Raw genomic sequence first — 18,043 nt, 5'->3', positions numbered from 1 at the left:
CCGCAGAATAGAGGCTCGTTCTGATGCACCATACCAGTCTTGCACCCTGATGGCGTTTCAGGAGGTGCATGATCCCAAAAGTTTTTTTCCTCATAGTCCTGCTCCATTTCCATAAGTCACACATAAGTGATTGTATTTCAGCCTAGAAGATATTATTTCAATTCTTTTCACGGTTTTAATGAGTACTGGAAGACAATTTGTAAGTTTTATTTTGAACGTCTTTGTTAAAGGAGATTTCTGCTTTCTCTAATAACAGTTGGCCATGAGAGGTGGTGAGTTCTCCTTCAATGGAAGTCTTCAGAGGCTGGACAGACATCTGTCTGAGATGGTTTAGTGAATCTTGCATTGAGCAGGGGGTTGGACACGATGACCCTAGAGGTCCCCTCCAGCTCTAACATTCTATGATTCCAAACTTCTGCAAGTAGGTTCAATCAGGTGTAAAAAAAGCAAACTCAACTTTACTTACCCTCCCTAGGTCCAGCACTGTCTCCGCTGCTGCCACAGTTTCTTGCTGTTTGGCTGCAGCAGTGATGTCACTACTAAAGTGCTGCAGCCAATCACTGAGCTCTCAAGCTCTAGCTCTTTACATCAACACAGCTGTTGTACTCATTGATTGGCTTCAGCACTGCCGATGTAACGTCACCACTGCAGCCAAATTGCTGAGGCTAGGGCAGAGGCGAAGACAAAGTGCTGGGCCCAGTGAGGGTAAATTAAGCTCAGTTTGTTTTCTTTTATACATAACTGTGCATGCAGGGAGAAGTTTGGTGAAAGCAGACAATAAGGCTGCGTGCCCACTATGCGTTTATTAAGAGTTTCCGCAGCGGCAATTCCGCTGCAGAAACGCTTAAAAAACGCTTGGTAGAAGGTCTGCCATGTTCCCCAATGATAATCCGCATTTGCTGTGCACATGCTGCGGAAATTTCCCCTGCGGATTATCATTGCGGAAAAATCTGCAGCACTACCAATTATTTTGCGGACACGCAGCGTAATTGCCGCCATAGACTTGCATTGAATCGCTTAATATCCGCATGACTACATCTGTACATGCGGATTCCATGCGTTTCAATGTGCGGATGGTACCCAGGTCTGGAGAAGAGGAGCCTCTCCTCCAGACCCGGGTACCATAGTACCTGTAAAAAAAAAAAAGTAAAATAAAAAAACACATACTTACCTTCTGATGACCCGCAGTCTTCTATCCGGTACGTCTTGGCTCCCCGGTGGCTCGCGATGGAGTAAAAGGACCTTCCATGACGTCATTCAGTCATGTGACAGGTCATGCGACCGCTGACGTCGGCGGTCGCGTGACCTGTCACATGACTAAATGACGTCATGGAAGGTCCTTTTACACCACCGCGAGACACCGAAGAGACCGGAGGCCATCGGAAGTATATAGTTTTTTTTTATTTTTTACCATTTTTATTCCTTTTGTTAACTACCTTGGTCACACTATGTAAAATCCATGACGGTTGCATGGATTTATATAGTGTGACCAAGTTGTCAAGCACTTTTCCAAGTGATGCTAAAATCGCTTGGAAAGCGCTTGACAACCCGCATGCGAAATCGCATGTGGAAAACGCATGACAAACGCTTCTCCCTGGCAGGAAAAACGCATGTAAAATCCGCATGCGTTTTTTCTGCCAGGGAGATGCAGAGATGCTCAGGAAAAATCCGGAGCATTTCTGCATTGTGGGCACATAGCCTAGAAGTTTATAGAATGTGAAACTGCAATTCCCAGTATGACCTGGACCATGGAAAGGATTTGATGAGAGTTGAAGGTTCAGAAACTAGAAAGGTGCCAAACCACCTCCCTGCAAACTTTGTGACTACAGTACTTATCAGAAACAGAATAAACACTTCCATCTGGGGGCTTACAGATGACATTTTTTCTGATTGGAGTCATTCTGGGTTTTTTTTTCTTCTCCTTTCAGCCCAGACCTCCATGAAGACTTCTCCCAGCTACTATATCCTGACTATGCAGACTTTTCTGCAAAGATGTCTTTAGATCCTAACTAGTGTTGAGCGAACATGCTCGACACTGCTCGGTACTCGCCCGAGCATCACGCTACTCGGGATGTTCGGCGAGCACCCAGTATTTCCGGGTTACTCGGACGGGAGCTCGGGTCTCCGCCCTGCATGTTTGACTCTCTTTACAGAGCCAATGAACATGCAGGGATTGCCAGCCAGTCACTGTAATGCTGCAGCCATGTTGATTGTGGGCATTACAGTGATTGGCTGGCCGCACAGCGTCACCTGGAGTATTTAAAACCGGGCGCCGCCATCTTGGACACAGTCGCTCCGGATCAGACAGTGTAGGGACAGCGCTGCTGATTTAGGGAGAGATATAAACTGCAAAATAGTTAGTGTAGGGTCTGTAAAGGCTGCCAGATCAAACAAACAGTCCTTCTCAGGACTAATATCCATCCCAGATATCAGGCAGGCAGGCTGTATAGGAGATGCAGTGGTTATACCAGCAAACTCTGCATTACAGTCCTGTGTGCTGCTCCTGTTGCTGAAATTGCTGGACTTAGCTCCAGGTCTCAGGGGACAGGAAAAATCCTTTTTTTTTCATCTAAATCCTCTTTTTTTTTTCCTCCTTCACACTGTACAAATACCCGTCTTATTAACCTTTTGGTGTCGCCCCCCCCCAAAAAAAAAGCGTGTCTCTGATTTTTCAGACACAAATATATCTGTTGAAAATAGTCTGGTGTAGGCTAGAGAAACAGAAGTGTGGTTTTGCACTTCCACGGTTCAAACCTCTGTATTATCCACTTTTGGGCCATTTGTATCTAAAAAAAAAACCAGTTTGAGTGTGTCGCTCACTGTTCAGCCGCAAATATATCTATTTAAAAAAGTCTAGTATACCCCAGTAAACAATAACTTTGGTTTTGCCATCCCACGGTAAAAAATCTCTATTATTCAGGTTTTGGTATATTTTCCGTAAAGAAAAACAGTAGTGTCTCCTGACTGTTGTGACACAAAAATATATCTGTTGAAAATAGTCTGGTGTAGGCCCGACAAATCCCAGTGTGGTTTTGCAGTTCCACGGGTCAAATCTCTGTACTATCCAGTTTTGGGCCTTTGGTATCTAAAAAAACACAGTTTGAGTGTGTCGCTCACTGTTCAGCCGCAAATCTATATATTTAAAAAAGTGTGGTATACCCCAGTAAACAATAACTGTGGTTTTGCCATCCCACGGTAAAAAATCTCTATTATTCAGGTTTTGTTATTTTTTACGTAAAAAAAACAGTAACAGTGTCTCCCTGATTGTTCAGATTGTTTAAAAGAGTCGGGTGTAGGCCAGAGAAATAAAACTGTGGTTTTCCTCTTCCACGGTTCTACTCTCCTTTTTATTACCCTTTTTCCATTGATAGTACAAGTGTAAGCTATTTTACTTCATTTACAATGGGCAAGGCGCGTGGCAAGGGACGTGGAAGTGGACGTTCTGGTGATGGTTCGTGCAGAGGACGGGGCCGTGGCCAAGGTGAAAATGTGCCACAACCAACAGCCACATCTTCTCGCTCCCACTTCTTGACCAAATTACTAGGGAAACACAGAACAACACCAGTATTGAGAACTGATCAGTGTGAACAGGTTATTAATTGGATAGCAGATAATACTTCCAGTTACCTGGGCACCACCACCTCCGGTCTGTCTTCCACACGGTCAACTCTTAGTAGCCGTGAGTCTCGACCGCATACTCCTCCTCACCCTGATGCTCCTTCCTCCCACCATGCCGAGTGTCGTCAGACAGCAATTGTTCCCACACTTGGACACTCTGAAGAGCTGTTCACTGGTCCATTTCCAGATTTGTGCCCCTCGCCTGATACGCTTGAAGTGGTGGAAGAGGAGATCCCATGTAGCGATGCCCAAATATTTGAACAGCCACGGCCACAGGAAGTCGACGCTGGCAATTTGTCACAAGAGGTGGACGATGACGAGACACAATTGCCAGGAAGTGAGGAGGAGCATCGTGGTGCGCAAGTGGAAGAGGAGGAGGTGGTGGATGATCTAGTAACTGACCCAACGTGGCAGGAGGACATGCAGAGTGAGGCCAGCAGCACACAGGGGGAGGGAGGCAGAGTACCCCAACAGGCAGGAAGAAGCAGTGTGGTGGCCGCAGACAGAAGGCGGGCAACCCTTCCCCGTAACATCAACACGAGGGACGTTGCCAGTACAAGCGGTAGGTCTTCCAGAGTCTGGAATTTTTTTAAAGACTCTGCTGATAACCCCAAAAAGGCCATATGTTCCACCTGCCATGCCAGCATCATTTTGGGTGACAAAACTACCAGCCTGACCACCACCAGCATGATCAGGCACATGGCAGCAAAGCACCCGACTTTGTGGGGCGAAACCCAGGGTCCACGACCAGTGTCAGCGGGTGTCACCACTGCTTCTTCCACTGTTATGCGTGCAATAGAACCCTCTGTTGTGTGTGCAAGGCAATCCCCTGTCCATACTGCATGTAAAGATGCCCCCTCCTCTCAGTCTTCACTTGTTATGGCAGTTTCTCAAGAAACAGCATCGACGTCCACGTCCCACCGCAGCGTTCAATTGTCCATATCCCAGACCTTTGAACGAAAGCGGAAATTCGCAGCTAACGCCCCACAGGCCACGGTCCTAAATTCGCACATTTCACGACTGCTTGCGTTGGAAATGCTGCCTTTTAGGCTGGTGGAGACAGAATCCTTCCGCAATCTTATGGCGGTGGCCGTCCCTCGGTACTCGGTCCCCAGCCGACACTATTTTGCCCAGTGTGCCATCCCCGCACTACACAAGCACGTGTCCCAAAGCATCTGCCGTGCCCTCAACAACGCAGTTACTGGGAGAGTCCACCTGACAACGGACACGTGGACAAGTGCTTGTGGTCAGGGACGGTACATCTCTCTGACGGCACACTGGGTAAACATAGTGGAAGCCGGGACCCAGTCGGACCTTGGGACGGAACACATCCTCCCCACACCGAGGATTGCGGGCCCTATGTCAGTCATAGTTGCCCCCACAGTGTATAGCTCCTGCGCATCATCCTCCTCCTCCTCCTCCTCATGTTCAGCCTCCATCTCAGATATCACCACATCAGTTACAAGCTGGAAGCACTGCAGTACTGCCTCCGCCAAGCGGCAACAGGCTATGCTGAAACTCATAAGCTTAGGTGATAAACCTCACACTGCTTGTGAGTTGTGGACAGCTGTGAAAGAGCAGGCAGATCTGTGGCTGAGACCGCTGAACCTACATCACGGCATGGTTGTGTGTGACAATGGCCGTAACCTAGTGGAGGCTCTGAGGCGAGGTGAGATCACACACGTACCATGCGTGGCTCATGTGCTTAACCTCGTGGTTCAGCGGTTTCTTAAATTGTACCCCGAGTTGCCAGATCTGCTCGTGAAAGTACGCCGCCTGTCAGCTCATTTTCGCAAGTCGGCTACAGCTTCCGCCGCCCTTGCTGTGTTGCAGCAGCGTTTGCAGCTTCAGACACACCGACTGGTGTGTGATGTCCCCACACGTTGGAACTCTACCCTCCACATGTTGCAAAGGATTTGTGAGCAGAAGAGAGCAGTTGTGGAGTACCAGCTGCAACAAGGCCGTCGATATTCAGGTCAGACTCCACACATAAGACCTCAGGAGTGGTCCTGGATGTCTGACATATGTACCATCCTGACAAACTTTGAGGAGTCCACCAAGATGGTGAGTGGCGATGACGCCATCATTAGTGTCAGCATCCCACTTGTCTGTCTTTTGCAACGCTCTCTGCAGAGAATTAAAGAGGAGGCATTGCAGCCAGAGTATGATGAGATGGATCAAGAAGCCGTAGTGGGCGATTACACACAGCCCAGCCTCATCTCATCCCAACGTGCTATCATGCGCTGTAGACGGTAGTACCTGTACAAGTGTCATACCGTCGGTTCAGCATGGGTGGCCTGAGGACTGGGGGGAGGAGGAGGAGGAGAGCATGGTCAGTCGTCATCTTGGTGAGGACATGGAAATCTTGCCCGTTACCAGTCTGGCACGCATGGCTGCCTTAACCGTGACCCTCGCGTTGTCAAAATGTTGGGTGACAGTCATTACTGGTTGGTGACACTTTTAGACCCCCGCTACAAGGAGAACTTTCACTCTTATTCCTGAGGTGGAGAGGTCTACAAAAATGGGGCAGTACCAGAAGGCCCTTGCTGCAGAACTCTTAAAAATATTCCCATCTGAACACGCTAGCGGCAGAGGTCACAGTTCATTGCCCAACCAAGGCATACAGGCGAGAGAGATGCAACTCCAATCCAGCAGAGGCAGGGGAACACTGTCAACGTTCTGGGACAGATTTCTGACACCCGCCCAGCTTACAGGCCCTGAGGCGCGGGCTACTCTCACAAGGAGTGGAAAGTTTCAAAAGATGGTGAGGGAGTACCTTGCCGACCGAACCAGCGTCCTCCGTGATTCCTCTGTGCCTTTTAATTATTGGGTATCCAAGCTGGACACTTGGAATGAACTCGCTCTGTATGCCTTGGAGGTCCTGGCCTGCCCTGCCGCTAGCGTGTTATCGGAGCGTGTTTTTAGTGCCGCTGGGGGAATTATAACTGATAAGCGCACTCGCCTGTCAACTGACAATGCTGACAAGCTGACCCTTATCAAAATGAACAAGGGCTGGATTGGGCCAGACTTCTCATCACCACCAAATGACAGCAGAGTAACATAAAGTCAAATCCACTGTGTTATTTCGGGAAGTGTATTCACATGCAGCGCTTCACACCCACACATGGGTATACGCTTCCTCATTTCGGCTGTTTTATGTTCTTCTCCTTATCCTCAGCCTCCACCACCACTATACCACCAGGATGCCAGCATTGCAAGATCCTCCGTCCTTATTTTTGTCAGCTTTTGCTTGGAAGGCATAAGCAAAGACTGTGGGAGACCCACTCCCCAATAATGGGACTTATGTTTGTAATATGCTGTACTGCATGGCTCTTGTAAGGGGCATTGCAGTTCCTCATAATTTTTGGAAAGCCTTCCATTCACTGCTTAGGCCAACAGTGCACAGGAAACCCAGTTGCTATAAATGGAAAAAAAGGTTTAGTTAAGGCCCTCTGACCTCCATGTCATTTCCAAGGGGCATTGGAGTGCCTCAAAATTTTTGGTAGGCATCGCACTCACTGTATGCCCTATAACTGTGTACCCGAACCGCTCCTTTTGTTACAGAAACATATCCTACAAGACATATCTGGTTGACTGGTCTGATATTGATGTGAATGGTCCCTGTTCCTCCTGCTCTTTTTCCTTTGCCACTACCTCATCCATTATTTATCACCTGAAGCTTTGTTTTAACGGGAGTCATAGAACTTGGATAGTAGCAGGAAAACATCCAGCAATCCTCGGAGGAGGTAGGATATGCGCCAAAACGCTGACCACCTCAGGCCTAGCCGCTACTACATACATGCGCTTGCATTCCATCAAAACAAAGCAGATGCTAACTTCTATCATCCTCATCATGCTCCTCACCTTGGCACTCTCAACTCCCCTGATGGAGAAGCCAGGGCCCACCGGAGGAGTCTGGTTGTCTGGTGGGCTCGTCCAATGCTGCCCTAAAGCAGGCCAGGCTAAGAAAAGTGTGGGAAAGGTTACTGGGACAAATAGGGGTGGCTGGGGACCGAGTATGGACACCCGGCCGCCCCCTGGAGGCTGGGGAGCAAGCGGGGACATCCGGCCACCGGGCGGCTGGGGACTGAGTATGGATACCTCGCTGCCGAAGCAGCCATGAGGTAGTGGCCAGCTTCGGCCTCCTCCAAAATAAAAGGCCCCATTTCAAGTGCAAGCTAGCAGTATGGCATTGCAGTCTTGGGGTGGGTGGGTGGGTGGCAGGCTGCACACTTACACTTGCATTAAAAGAAAGCAAAGCAGATGCTAACTTCTGTCATCATCATCATGCTCCTCACCTTGGCACTCTCAACTCCCCTGATGGAGAAGCCAGGGCCCACCGGAGGAGTCTGGTTCTCTGGTGGGCTCGTCCAATGCTGCCCTAAAGCAGGGGGGGCTAAGAAAAGTGTGTGGGGGGATGTTCCAAGGAGAAATAGGGGCGGCTGGGGACCGTTTATGGACACCCGGCTGCCCCCAGGCGGCTGGGAACCGTGTGTGGACACCCGGCCGCGGGGCGGCTGGGGACCGAGCATGGACACCCGGCCGCCGGGTGGCTGGGGACTGAGTATGGATTCCAGGCCGCCAACGCAGCCATGACGTAGTGGCCAGATTCCACCTACACATGCCTAAAAGGCCCAATTTCAAGTGCAAGCAAGCAGTATAGTATTGCAGCCTGGGGGTGGGTGGGTGGCAGGCTGCATACTTGCGCTTGTATTGCAAGGAATGGGGGAGGTACAATTGAACACTGCCCTGGGACTAGAACTTGCACGGGGATAGTTGCAAGTCTGCATCTTCTGATGCGGCAAGGATCACTTATGATAGGCACACTTTTAGACAGTGACCTGGGTGTCAGAGATGCTTCCAGGGGTCTTCCCCATGCTGTTCCCATGTCTTTTCAGCACTTTATGCATGTGTCACACAGCACATGGCCAGATAAGGTTGTTAAAATGACATTTCCCTGTGAATGCATTTGTCACGGTTGAAAGCAATACAAAAGTGCAAAAACGCATAAAAAATGCTACTTGTGAACATAGCCCAAGGTGTGGAGGAGTATTTCTGTTTTTGGTTATTTATTTTACCTTATACACAAGTCTTTACCCTGGAAAGGATGTTCCTTAACATATTTCACAGGAAACCAGTTTCAGTTTCGTTTTTGAACGTTTTATTGTGAGCCCATAAAAGTGGCTTAATACCTCTGACCACGTTGTTGACAGCAGTGACCTGGGGGTCAGAAATGCTTCCTGGGGCGATCCCCATGCTGTCCCCATGTCATTTGAGCACTGTCACTATCGTTTTGGGCACTTGTTAGGCTTTTAAAAGACTGCCGGGGGTGCCACCGCAAAAATGCTCGGGTCTCCCATAGACTAACATTGGGCTCGTTGCTCGGGTCGAGCACCCGAGTATCACGGCGAGCTCGGCCCGAGATTCGAGCACCCGAGCATTTTAGTGCTCGATCAACACTAATCCTAACCTATATCTATACTAGCTCCAAATGTTGCCACATCTAAAGCCCAATAATATAATACTGTATTGTACAGTTGTCTCTGAAAATAATATCTCCACACACACTGTGCCCCCTGAACATAACAATCTTGCAGCCTGTCACCAGTGCACCAGTCATTTTCAAAGGAAACACTTAGTGCATCTGTTGATCCTCCACTACCATTCATGGAATCCTCACAGCATGCACAGTATGCACTGTCAGGATTCTCTGGTGCCAGCGCCCGGAGCAAGCTGTCGTGTGACCGCAAGTATTCGATTTGCATATTTCTGGCCACATTCCAACTAGACGTATCCGACCTTTCCCAATACGCTTGTATTAAGCAAGGCCACGCGGGTCTAGGTTAGCACATGACCGCATTTATGCAAAACGCATACTTGTGGTTAAGCGCCCGCCTGTACCCGGTGACGGTACCGGAGAATCCTGATAGCGCGCACTGTGCACACTGTGAGAATTCACAACTGTCTGCAGACTTGTACCCCAAGCCTGGACAACTCCATTAAGGACAAACTAGGTGCTCACTATAACATATATAACATACAGTATGGGTCAAAAGTTTGGACACAGCTGTTCATGCGATGGTTTTCCATGTTCTTATTGGAATTCAAAGATGTAACTTGAAGCTTCAGGGCTCCAGTACAAAAAAAACTGTAAAAGATCATTTACCATGTGCTGTTAATAATAATGGTGTGCATTAGAGACTTATAGACCCCCACAAATACCAAGGCCAATTGCAACTGCTATCATCAGCACCCCTAAAGCTACACGGCTGCAAATGCCAATGCAAGAACAGATTTCATCACACAGCAAGTGTATACAGAAGGATAGATACTTGTCCATAAGAGTTTACAAAAGGAGGATGTTAATCTTTAAACCTTTCTCACCAGAGAGACAGTAAAAAAAATATAAAGAGATTTTACCCCAAAACTTGCTGTATTCTTGTGTTTATATAGCTCTCCTCTATGGAGAATTTGTAATTATCCCCATTGGATCCATCCCCAGTGGAGCTGACAATCCAATTTCCTAAACTCACTTCAATTTCATGGGAAACCAATTAACCTACCAGTATGTTTCTGGACTCTTAGCAAGAACCGAAGTGCTGGAGGTAATCCATCTGACCATTGGAGGACGAAGTAACTGTGCAGATGGTTCGTGAACCAAAGGAAGCTAAAACTGCAAGGCGGCAATGATAGCAACTGTTCGTCTACTTTCATTTAAAGGCAAATTCACTAACGCTCGGTGGCTCAGTGGTTAGAACTGTTTCTTTGCAGCGTTGAGGTCCTGGGTTCAAATCCCACCAAGGACAACATCTGCAAGGAGTTTGTATGTTCTCCCAGTGTTTGTGTGGGTTTCCTCCGGGTTCTCTGGTTTCCTCCCACCCTCCAAAGACATACTGATAGGGAATCTAGATTGTGAGCCCCAATGGGGACAGTGATGATAATGTCTCTAAAGCGCTGTGGAATACATACAGTATATGTAAGAAAAATATATAATAATATGTTTTTAGTGAGCTGCGAAGCATATTGGTTTTTATTAAGAAGGGGTCATTGCACTTTGTAAAGTTCCAGAATTAGTTCAGCATTGGTTGGAGAGAAAACTCTTGATGTGAATGGTCTCAGTATTTTGTATGCAGAAAAAAGTGCAATTGAGATCAGCACTGTACCAGACTCCAAGTTACAGAGGATCTCATAGCAAAATGATCTATATAAGTCTTTCCATGGGCGGACATATCATTGGTGCAACCTCTGCAGCCCCACAGAGGCCCAATACCAAGTCCAAAGCAGGCAGAATTGTGCATTATGAGGAGCTCTTCGGCTGCAAAGGGTCCATATATTGTTCTTGCACAGCTGCCCTCTTCTGCCTGTGTCTGCCAATGACTCAATAATAACTTGCAGAAAACTTTATATACAATTTACACCAGCTGATAATCGGCTAAACGAACTGTCATAAGAACGCTCATTCCTGATCATTGCCCAGTGACCAGCCGGCAAACGAGGAACGTTCCTTTGTTGCTGATTGCACCTATCATGTGGGAAAATAATTGTCATCAGGCATCAGCACATAATACAAATTGCATGGGAACCAATAAACATAGAAACAATCGATTCTCCCCATACAGTTTGCCCATTAACTGTAACTTGCATAAAAGAAATTTAACGACCACCAATCAATATGCTATATAGCTGTTCAGTTCACTTTATTGGGGAGATCACGGTACTTGGGCTGCACCTGCAGAAATGAGGAATCCTATAAAATGAAGGTTTATATTGCACCAACGCGCTTCGGCGCCAGACTGGTGCCTCTTTCAAGGTAACAAAAAATATAGTTGTTTAGTGTTTATTTTGGGGAGATTACCTTCCCATGTAAATGGACCGTCAGACATAGAATCTTCTGGTTGTGCTAAAAGCTTTAAATTCTTATCCACAGTTCAGGACCAAGGGGAGGTAATCTACTAGGGGAGGTAATCTACTAGGGGAGGTAATCTACCAGGGGAGGTAATCTACCAGGGGAGGTAATCTGCTGGTCTGGATCTGTCAAATAGGCCGGATACAATTTTAGCTCTACAGGGCCGGGAGCATTTAGGAAGCAGCGACCATAATATGATACGTTTCAATTTAATTTTCAATCAAGCATTCAAAAGGGGAAATGCAAAAACCTGGAACTTTAGGAAAGTTGATTTCAACAAATTAAGGGAAGAGCTTAATCATGTAGACTGGGACCATGTTATGGTAAGTGGGGATACCGAACATAAATGGGGCATGTTTAAGGAAATACTACTAGAATCCTGTAGAAAATGTATACCCTCTGGTAATAAAATGTCCAGGAATAAAAAGAAACCATTATGGATATATAAGACAGTACAAAGTTTAATAAGACAAAAACAAAGGGCATTCAAAATCTTAAAGGCCGAGAATACAGAAATAGCATTTCAGGAGTATAAAGATCTAAATAAGAAATGCAAAAAAGAAATAAAGCTAAAAAAGTTATCTACAGGCAAACAAATCGCCAGCGACATTAAAATAAATCCCCAAAAATTTTAAAAATATATCAATGCCAAAAAGAAGAAAACAGATGGTATCGGCCCCTTAAAAGACGAGAATAACAAGATAATTATAGAGGACAAAGAAAAGGCTGAGATATTAAACATGCACTTTTCATCCATGTTCACCAACGAACCTTCTGTTCCAGGAATCTTTCAACAAGACAAAAGTCAAAGTTCACCACCTGATATAACTAGTTTAAACCAAAAACAAGTACGCCTGCATCTGAGCAAATTAAACATTGACAAATCCACCGGCCCAGAAAGCATTCATCCACGGATACTGATGGAACTGAGCTCAGTAATTGACATACCGATGAATCTCATATTCTTAGACTCCATTGTAACAGGGGTAGTGCCACAGGATTGGAAGATGGCCGATATAGTACCGATACTTAAGAAAGGTAAGAAGGTGGATCCAGGTAACTACCGTCCAGTAAGTCTGACATCAGTAGTGTGCAAAGTCTTTCAGTGCATCATAAGAGATAACCTGCAGAGTTATATCACAGAGAATAATATAATAAATGATAATCAGCACAGATTCACAGTTCAGAGTTTAGGTCGTGTCTAACCAACATGTTGGGGTTCTATGAGGAGATAAGTGCAAATCTGGATGTTGGTAATGCGGCTGATGTGTTTTATCTTGACTTTGCAAAGGCATTTGATGCTGTACCACATAACAGCCTTATACTGAAGCTACAGAAGCAAGGACTTGGGGGAACTATATGTAGATAGGCAAGGAATTGGCTAAATGATAGGAAACAAAGAGTCGTAATAAATGGTACGTTCTCTAAATGAGAAATAGCAGTGGGGCTCGCAGGGATCTTTACTGGGAGCAGTGGGGACCACAAGGATCTGTGCTAGGACCGATTCTTTTTAACCTTTTTATTAATGACTTTGGGGATGTGAAACTATGTAGGATATTAAAATCTTATCTTGACATTACGATATTGCAGAACGATCTGGATAAGATGACTGAATGGACAAAAACTTGGCGGATGAGGATTAATGTAGATAAATGTAGAGTATTGCACCTAGGACGGAGTAATCCTATTACTGCATATACATTAGATGGGAGTATACTCGGGACTACAGAACAGGAGAAGGACTTGGGTATTCTGGTTACAGGTAAGCTGAGCAGCAGCACTCAATGTCAAGCAGCAGCCGCAAAAGCAAACAAGATTTTAGGACGTATAAAAAGAGAAATAAAATCCTGCGATCCCAACGTATTGTTACCCCTTTGTAAATCAATGGTGAGACCACATCTGGAATATGGGATCCAGTTTTGGGCTCCACATTTTAAAAAGGATATTCAGAAATTAGAGTCAGTTCAAACGGATGGAGACCTCTCATATGATGAGAGGTTGAAAAAGTTGGGCTTGTTTAGCTTAGAAAAGCGACACCTCTGAGGAGATCTCATTTACATGTATAAATACATGTGTGGTCAGTACAAAGGACAGCACATGACTTATTCCTTCCAAAGACCATACTAAGGACCAGGGGGCACTCATTACGGGTGGAAGAAAGGTGATTCCGGCACCTAAACAGGAAAGGGTTCTTTACAGTCAGAGCAGTCAGGTCAATGCCGACCACAAGAGGTAGTGATGGCCGGCACTAGGAAAGCTTTTAAAAAAGGCCGGATGATTAATATTTACATTTTCTTAATTTGTGTTAATGTCACTTTTGCCTGAATCTGGCACTGATTTTATTTTTCCATTCCTGAAATATGACTCCCTCTAACTTTTATTTAAATCAAAGTCTTTTTAACTAAGTGGGTGTTGTCCTCAACTGTCCACTTTGGGTGTTTCCTTTAGGAATACGCCTACTTGGCTAACAAGACTAGGGAAGTGGGAGACATAAATCAGGAATGGACAGGCGCAGAAGTAAAAAATAAACAACGATTCAGGAGAACAGCGGCATTTACACCAGGTAAAAAATTACGTATTTATAGCAAGTGATGGGTCCTACTTCAAACCTGCAGCCCCATCCTGGATCTTTCTCATACATTCATACTGTTAAAGGTTAATCAAGTCAGTGTTAACTGTGAGAATCCCCATCCACATATACATTTAGGTCCATATATATTTGGACAGAGACAACATTTTTCTAATTTTGATTCTAGACATTACCACAATGAATTTTAAACAAAACAATTCAGATGCAGTTGAAGTTCAGACTTTCAGCTTTCATTTGAGGGTATCCACATTAAAATTGGATGAAGGGTTTAGGAGTTTCAGCTCCTTAACATGTGCCACCCTGTTTTTAAAGGGACCAAAAGTAATTGGACAGATTAAATAATTTAAATAAAATGTTCATTTCTAGTACTTGGTTGAAAACCCTTTGTTGGCAATGACTGCCTGAAGTCTTGAACTCATGGACATCACCAGACGCTGTGTTTCCTCCTTTTTGATGCTCTGCCAGGCCTTCACTGCAGTGGTTTTCAGTTGCTGTTTGTTTGTGGGCCTTTCTGTCTGAAGTTTAGTCTTTAACAAGTGAAATGCATGCTCAATTGGGTTGAGATCAGGTGACTGACTTGGCCATTCAAGAATATTCCACTTCTTTGCTTTAATAAACTCCTGGGTTGCTTTGGCTTTATGTTTTGGGTCATTGTCCATCTGTAGTATGAAACGACGACCAATCAGTTTGGCTGCATTTGGCTGGATCTGAGCACACAGTATGGCTCTGAATACATCAGAATTCACTCGGCTGCTTCTGTCCTGTGTCACATCATCAATAAACACTAGTGACCCAGTGCCACTGGCAGCCATGCATGCCCAAGCCATCACACTGCCTCAGCAGTGTTTTACAGATGATGTGGTATGCTTTGGATCATGAGCTGTACCACGCCTTCACCATACTTTTCTCTTTCTATCATTCTGGTAGAGGTTGATCTTGGTTTCATCTGTCCAAAGAATGTTCTTCCAGAACTGTGCTGGCTTTTTTAGATGTTTTTTAGCAAAGTCCAGTCTAGCCTTTTTATTCTTGATGCTTATGAGTGGCTTGCACTGTGCAGTGAACCCTCTGTATTTACTTTCATGCAGTCTTCTCTTTATGGTAGATTTGGATATTGATACGCCTACCTCCTGGAGAGTGTTGTTCACTTGGTTGGCTGTTGTGAAGGGGTTTCTCTTCACCATGGAGATTATTCTGTGATCATCCACCACTGTTGTCTTCCGTGGGCGCCCAGGTCTTTTTGCATTGATGAGTTCACCAGTGCTTTCTGTCTTTATCAGGATTTACCAAACTGTAGATTTTGCCACTCCTAATATTGTAGCAATTTCTCAGATGGGTTTTTTCTGTTTTTGCAGCTTAAGGATGGCTTGTTTCACCTGCATGGAGAGCTCCTTGGACCGCATGTTTACTTCACAGCAAAACCTTCCAAATTCAAGCACCACACCTCAAATCAACTCCAGGCCTTTTATCTGCTTAACTGAGAATGACATAACGAAGGGATTGCCCACACCTGTCCGTGAAATAGCCTTGGAGTCAATTGTCCAATTACTTTTGGTCCCTTTAAAAACAGGGTGGCACATGTTAAGGAGCTGAAACTCCTAAACCCTTCATCCAATTTTAATGTGGATACCCTCAAATGAAAGCTGAAAGTCTGAACTTCAACTGCATCTGAATTGTTTTGTTTAAAATTCATTGTGGTAATGTCTAGAACCAAAATTAGAAAAATGTTGTCTCTGTCCAAATATATATGGACCTAACTGTATATGATTCGTTGAATGAATGGATTGTTCTTTTTATTGAAACATTTTATAATGTACTAAATTAAATGAAAAGAGGTAGGAGTCATGTTTGGAAACCACTGCTGTAGATGCAGAAAGAGGATCAAAGTAATTATTCAATGTGCGGGAGGGCAGCAGTACAGGACATGATAGAGCGATACATTATGGAGGGAGCAGGCACATCATTGTTCTGTATTTAATGGGCAATTGACTAGAGTTTGTCAGTCGTGTGTTATAAAATGTGAGCAGAGTAAAATGACAATTGAATCTCTTTATTAAATGTCAACCAGTCATATTATGTAAAAGCGACTGCATAAACCTATCTGAGATATTGGAAAATACTGGAAAATATAAAATAAGATTTATTAGAAAATTAAGATACACTGCCCCCTAGTGGAGGAGAGATGTAATTTTGTTAAAAAATATATATATATATATATATATATATATATATATATATATATATTAAGGTTTTTTTTGTATTATTTTCTTATGTGCACTTCTTGTATTCTCCAGGTATATACAAATAATAGCATGCATTTTAATGGAATGATCAGGAACCATAAAGGCTCATTATACAACTGTCAGCTGACTAATTGTATGTGTACAATGGCTTAAAGCACAAAATTTTAAGGTTGGCTATTTGGAGACAGCAGGAAGAGTATGTCATGGGCGACTCATCCAGGAATTGCTCTGTTTTGTGCTGAGCTGTCTTTATATTCTATTACACCAATAAAACTTGTAGAAAGTTTTTAATTCTTTGATTTCCCCCTGCCCCCCATTTTTGTGACAGTGCAAACAAGTCAAGCATATATCAGTCATAAGATCTCAAGTGGTGATCTGTTAAGATGGATCTGTCATCAGATTTCATAATATAATCTGCAGACATTATTAAATAGATCTATTTAACCTGATGAGACTGGTGTATTCACTTTGAAAATCCAAGTCAGAATCCCAGTGTAATCCTTTGTCCCCTTCCTTATATATAAAATGAGCATATTACAAGTCTAGTTCTACTTAGACAAGAAAACTCAATTTAATTACAGGATTTAGCAGTCATTTTGACACGGATTTTCAAAGTAAGTACACCAGGTCTAAGAAAAATCTGATGAAAGGGGGGAGGGAGGGAATGGATTCTAGATGGCTACTTTTCTCAAAGTTAAATTCATTTTCTTCTCTGAAGGTGACCAATGTTGAAGAGTGCATGTAGATATACACGGTGTGCATAATTATTGAGTATTTGGAACATATCATAATTTTTCTGCAGATTTTCCACTTCCAAGCTGTGTAAACTTGAATGCTGATTGGATGAAGCAGATCAGGTGATGTGTACTTCTGTAATGAGGAGGGTGCAGCCTCAGGATACAACGCCCTTTATCAAGGTGTGCAGAATTATTAGGCAGCTTGTTTTCCTCAGGCAAAATGGGTCAAAAAAAAGTCAGAAATTGTGAAAAGTCTTATGGAGGGAGGCAACACTCCTCAAATTGCTAAAATATTAGGGTGATCACAGAGCCATCAAAAGAATGGTTGCAAATAGTCAACAAGGTTGCAAAAAGAGGAAGAGAAAAAAAGCCGCACATTAACTGGTAAAAGATTTGAGAGGACATAAACGTGGAGCGACCAGGAAGCCATTATCCTTCAGCGCTGTCATATTCCAGAGCTGCAACCTCTCTGGAGGCCCAGAGGTACAAGGTGTTCAGTGCTCAGCAGAGGCATAGCTAGGGTTTTGGTTCGGGCGGGGCGAAACTTCTGAGCCCCTAACCAGGTAACCCTGATTACAACTATGGTGGCGCACCCAGATAGTGGATGTAGGAGAACCTCAGCAGATGACCGCGCTGTTACTGAAAATAATCTCTATACAAAGACCAGCACTGATATTACCGCCATATGGTGACATATATTGATAGGTGCCAGTCCTGCAGAACATATAAGAGATCACAGCACAGGTATATATAGTAACTTACAGCTGACGTTGTTTCTGATTAAATTGTTCTCTTTTCCTGTCTTTTTCATCTGGCCCAGACCGACACGACGACTTCTCCAGCCAGTCTCAGGTCTGCATAGATCACAGCAAAGATTCATTTGACTCCTTACATTTCAGTCATCGTCCCCATCTATTTCCAACCTGCACAAACTACTCATCCTGGTGATAAT

Source organism: Phyllobates terribilis, unplaced genomic scaffold, assembly GCF_046119375.1.
Source record: "Phyllobates terribilis strain yellow unplaced genomic scaffold, ASM4611937v1 Scaffold_9__5_contigs__length_417890890, whole genome shotgun sequence".
In the NCBI taxonomy this organism is placed as follows: Eukaryota; Metazoa; Chordata; class Amphibia; order Anura; family Dendrobatidae; genus Phyllobates; species Phyllobates terribilis.
This window is presented reverse-complemented; position numbering follows the sequence as displayed.